Source organism: Grammomys surdaster, unplaced genomic scaffold (assembly GCF_004785775.1).
Source record: "Grammomys surdaster isolate TR1022 unplaced genomic scaffold, NIH_TR_1.0 126035, whole genome shotgun sequence".
NCBI lineage: Eukaryota > Metazoa > Chordata > Mammalia > Rodentia > Muridae > Grammomys > Grammomys surdaster.
In genome coordinates, this window is record NW_021620848.1 from 5,842,224 (window position 1) to 5,848,284 (window position 6,061).

The window sequence follows — 6,061 nt, forward strand, 5'->3', positions numbered from 1 at the left end:
GCTCTTGAAACCTTTCCACCACCTCTTTCATGGTGTTCTCTGAGTGACAGATGCAGGAGCTGTGATGTATACCCTGGTGTTGGGCTCCTCAGGAGTCATTGAGGTCTGCACTGTGTCCAGTTGTGGTTTTCTGTGGCTTCTTTGATGGTAGCTACACTCTCAGTGTGTATGAGGATAAGATTTGGAGTGTACAAAGTCTGCTTGAGTCTTTACATTGGGCTTCCTTGACAGCACATCCCAAGAGGATGTGTCCTGCTTACTGGAGTGTCTGAGGCTTTTGCTTATGTTATACTTACCATTGTCCAGAGCATGTCACATGGCCATGGGTGTGTGTGTGTGTGTGTGTATGTGTGTGTATTTTATGTGGGGCTGTCAAGGAACCTGTCCACCATGGTCATATTTCCTTATCTTTTTGTTTGTTTGTTTGTTTGTTTGCTTTTCAAGACAGGGTTTCTCTGTGTAGCCCTGGCTGTCCTGGAACTCACTCTGTAGACCAGGCTGGCCTCAAACTCAGAAATCCACCTGCCTCTGCCTCCCAAGTGCTCGGATTAAAGGCGTGTGCCACCACTGCTCGGCTAGTCATGTTTCCTTCTTAAGAAATGATCCTGAATACATCTGAGCATCTTTCTGTCCTATCATGTGGGACATAAAACCATGGCAGGAAGTTTGGTAAGGTAGAACAGGTTGAGACCTGGAGACTCAGTGGGCACACACCTGAGGCTTACGTGACTTCCACCTCCCTGACAGACTCCTAACTTGGAATATGTGCCATGTGCCTCACATAAAAGAAACATGTCCTATGATCACATAGGCGCAAAACAGAGTTCTCCATGCTAATGAGGTACCTAGAGGCCAGGAGAGCTTAGCCAATAAGCTTCCCTTCCCAGACATCCCTCCCTGCAAAAGGTATTTAATCTCAGGCCTACCCTGAGAAGTGAGTACAGTACGTTATGCATCCATTTTCCACCATGAACAATCAATAAACTGTCTCTTGAAGTGTCTCTTTCACCAGGATCTGCTGTGGGGAGCCATGGAGAAGACACTCTCCTACAGAGCTGCAGCTTAGTTCTCCCGTACAAGGCCTCTCTGTGCTCCCAGCCACAACTTGCCTCCACCAAGCTAAGGGCAATCACCACTTGGACAAGTCAGAGCTCTGCTTTCCCCCCTGGCCCCAGGCTAGATGCTGTCCACATCCCACAACCCCCGACTGTGTTCTCTGCTCTTCTGAGGCTCCAAGTGGCATCTGGATGTCCAAGAATCTAGAACCTCATGGCCCTGGCCTCATTGCAGGCCTGGGAACCCTCGACCAGCTCAGACTGTGCTTTCCCACCCCTAGAACAGTGTCTTGATACTTTTGAACAGCCCAGCACCTGCCCTGGGGGTGATGTGGGATAAGCCCAGTCAAACTCCCCCAATTCATTCCTCCTTCCTAAGAGGCAGTGCCCAGCAGTCAGGCGGATGTGGACTGACACTACCAGGTGGAGGGCATGTTGGTCTAAAGTAGTTTGAAGTGAGCTGTGACCCCACTCTGGTCCAGACCTGGTCTCATTCACAAAGGATGGGTCTGAAGGAGACAAGAGCCTTGACTCCTCTGATGTATTTGTCTCTCTTCCCTCAGGCCAGGTCTTTGGAGTAATAGCATCCTTCTACAATAGAAGTGACAGGACTCTGTTTTCTCCTGAGCATCAGAGACTTCCTTATGCTGCAGGCTCTCTCCTGAGCATCAGAGTCTTCTCCACACTGCAGGCCCTCATTGCTCATGAAGAATCTTCCATGTCTCCACTTCCCCACCCTCACTTTCATCATTTTGATTTCTCTTACCACTTTTCATCCAGGGAATTGGGTTAAATGACCTTTAAGATCCCTCCATGACATCTTCTCTTCCTCTTCTTCCTTCTTCCCAATGTGCTGAGGTTGGAATCCAGGACTTCATGCAGGTAAGCACCAAGCCACACCCGAGCCTGCGGTCCCCTCACCTCTTCTCATCAGTTTGCAGCCAGATGATGTAATGCTATGATGCCACTTATCTCAAGTGCCTACTGTGTGCCAGGCATCTCATATGCCTACTGTGTGCCAGGCATGCACTAGCCCCTTTGTTTCTTCTCACTCTAGGTATGAGGGGTGCTGCTGAACCCCACACTACAGTCCTGTAATGATTCACTCCTAGACCTTGCTTGCACAAGACCACATGTGTCCTGGGCATGGGGAGGGGGGAAAGCCACTGTGTGATTCTCTCTTTTCTTTCCACTGTAACAGTCATGCTGAACCTATAAGGTAGACATGTTGAAATGGAGCCTAAGTTAGCCTATGACCTCGAGGGACACCTCCATAAAGAGCCTCATCTTGGATGTACAGTGTGGTGAGAAGTAGACTTCTGAATTGTCGCTGAGATGTGGGAATGATTGTTACTACAACATAACAGCCTGTCTTGACTGACACCTATGTTCAAACTCAACAGAAGTGCCACAAGACTGCTGGAACCAGTTCCCTGGCCCTTGTAATCAGCCCTCTGAGAAACGGCAAGCCATCCTTCAGATCACTTCCAAATCTAAATCCACTGGAGGCCGGTAGGGGTCTTGGCTAATTGATTGTGGTAGGTTTGGAAAAACAAAGGGATCTGGTGTTCAAAATCTGAAGATACACTCTTCTTCAACTTACTCCGTGTGCCTACAAGGAAGAAGATTCTTCTCAAACTGGGCTACCCTGGAATTCCTGGGTTTCCTTTTTATCCTGTTCGCTAATGTCAGCATCACACCGAGCACTCAGTGGAATGGATTTTCCCACTGCAGCAAAGCTCAGCTGACATGTTCAGCATCTCTATCCGTAACTCAGTGAGGCCTCTCTCTAGAGTGTCTACAGATGATTTTTCCCTAAAATATTTTCAAACTCTGCCAGTTCTCCAAGAGAAGAACTGTTTGTTTGGAAAGTGCCCTGGATCCTAATCCTTTGATCTTTTCAGGGAAGTGATCTGAAATTTAGTGTTTATTGTCTGCTTTCCCATAGTGTAGAGACAGAATGATCCTTGGGGCTTTCTGGCCAGCCAGCTTAGGCTAATTCATGAGGCCAGGGTCCCAGTGAGATGCCCCATCCAGCAGGGCAGTGAACAGGGTCCGGGGAGATCACCTGGAAGAGAGAATGGGGAAACAGGCGAACACAAAGAAAGACGGCTTGTCTATAGGCTGATCAAACCGCTGCTTTTTACTTTTTCACACAGGGGTTATATACACATAAAGGCAGGATGTGGGGAATGGGATGACACAGGAGCGTGGGTGTTCAGGGGGAGTACAGATATCTTCCAGAACAGGGTATCGACTGGGTGAAGGTTCAGGGAACAGGTCACTATGACTCTGCCTATGATTCACTTGTCCTTATCTAAGCTGGTACTTTCCACCAAGGCTACCTATCCATAAGGTCTATGACTATCCAGGCTGGTAAATTTACACCAAAGCTACATGTTTACAAGATCTTATAGCCATCTGTTCAGTGTTTTTCCACAGAGACCAAGACTTTGTGTTAGTAGGCTAACTTAGGCCTATGGCTGATTTTTAGGCCTTCACTGTATAAGCAAGGCTGCCCCTGACAGTGAGAGATCCTGCCTCAAAAACCAAGGTTGATAGCTGGGGAAGAATGACACCTGAAGTTGACCTCTGGTCTCCACATGCATGCACATATATATACATATGTACCCACACACACATATGCACCAACGCACATGAACATGCTCACCTCCCCTATTCTTAAAGAAAGACACGTCATACTGATCAAGGAAACAAGCCATCAAGAGGCCAATATAAACTTAAAACACACACACACACACACACACACACACATTGACCACGGAAGCACATGTTAGTCATAATAATAGTGGGTAAGTTTAACACCTGCCTTCACCAACAAGCAAATCATATTGACAAAAAAAAATAGAGGAAATATATCTGAGTTAGAAGATTCATTCTCTGCCGAACAGTGGTGGCGCACACCTTTAATCCCAGCACTTCAGGAGGCAGAGGCAGGTGGGCCTCTGAGTTGAGGAACTCTAAAATGAGTTTTAGGATAGCCAAGGGTACACAGAGAAACTCTGTCTTGAAAAACAAAAACAAACAAATAAAAAAAGACCCACTGTCCTGAAGCCATGACTTCCTCACAATGATGGTCTGTGTCCTCAGAAAACAGTATGGCAAAACAACCCCCTTCCTCTCTCTAAGCTGTTTTTGCCAGGCCCTTTACCACAAGAATGAAGAGAGTAACTAATACAAACATGTTCCACTAAGTTGCAAAATCTAAAAGGATAGAGTTCTAGAGGTGTATGACTTACCAAAGTTAAGTCAAGTTAAAGTAAAAAAAAAAAAATTCAATGTATCTTTAGTGGACAATGTAAAATCTCCCAACTAAATGAGGTTCAGGTCCTAATGATTCACTTGTCCTTATCTAAAGCTGGTACTATCCACCAGGGCTACCTATCCATAAGGTCTATGACTATCCAGGCTGGTAAATTTACAACGAAGTAGATTTACTGTCCAGTCCCACCAAAACTCTACAGAACTTAAACCAACACTTCTTAAATTATTCCTTAAAATAGGGAATGATTAAATGAGTTTGAACTCTTTTTATAAAACCAGTATTAACCTGATACTGAACTTAGACAAAAACATAACAAAAGAAAATTATAGGTCAATATTTCTGATGAATACAGATACAAAGATTCTCAATAAAGTACTACTGATTTTATCCAAGAACATATATTAAAAAAAAAGGTCACCATTCACTATGTTCTAATTGGCTTCATTCCAGAACTATTCCAGAGGTGCTGGGATATTTCAATATACACCAATCGGTAACCAGATTCAAGGACAATAATCATGTGGTTATCTCAATAAATGTAGAAAAAGCCACAGACAAAAATCTAAGATCCCTAATGGTAAAAGCCCCCAAACATTAGGAACTGAAGGAACATATCTCAGTGTAATCTGTGATTATACATAACAAATCTAGAGTCAGCATCATGCTAGATGGAGAAAAACAGGATAAAGGGATCTCGGTGGTGCAGGTCTATAATCTCAGCACTCAGGAAGGGAAGTAGGCAGATCAGGAGCTGTCCAGGGTGGGGACACCTTTTTTGTCTCAGCCTATATAGCCTTGGTGAAACACTGCAAGAGGAGCTGTCCCACAGGAGCTGTCCATAGTGGCAGCACCTTCTCTCCAGCCTCCCTAAGCAGCCCCACAGAGATGGTGCCTCAGCAAAAGCCAGCTGCTCCTGGGAAGGACCTTCCACCCTAAGCCCTGGGCCCAATAGGAGGATGCATGTGTGGGGGAAAAAAAAACCCTATTAATCCCCGAGCTCCTCAAGTTCAGGTCTTGAAATCCCACCAATCCTCAGTCTGGATATCTCTTCCCTGAAAAGCCCTGCTCCAAGAACTCCTATATGACCCCTGCCCTTTGTACAGTTCCCTGCTTTCCACCCCCAGAGCAGAGGACAGCCATTCCTGGATCCATCCCTCCACACTCTGGACACTCCCCTCCCTCATATACCTCTTGCATGAGGTTTGTTGCCTGGTGTGACTCTCATCGGAAAAAGCCAAGAAGAAAAGAAGCAATGAAGAGAAGAAGCAAAGAAAAAGTGGGGCTGAGACTCCTGAGCTCCTCAGCTCAGCTGGGGATACCCTCCACTGGGAGCTGCAACGCTCTGTTTAGGAGACTTCCTCTCAAGAGTTGTGTGGTTCCTGGGCTACCATGTCTCAGAATGCCTTTCCTTTGGGACATTGTCCCACCTCAGAGCTGTAAGGTTCCAGAGTTCCTATGTCTCAGGATGCCCTTCCACTGGAACACCTTCTCCCCTCAGAGATGTATGATTCCTGGACTTCCAAGTCCCGAGATACCCATCCACTGGAGCAGAAACATTTACATTGCTGTATTTGAACTGTACTAAATAAACCTTGTAGGGGTGATATTTAAAAAATGGCGCCCAGTCCGGCTTGTTCCCAGGCAGCCACCATGTTCCTGCTTCTCTTCAGCTCTGATCCAGGCTCTGGCTAGCTAGATGTGCAGGCCCTAGCACCCACGA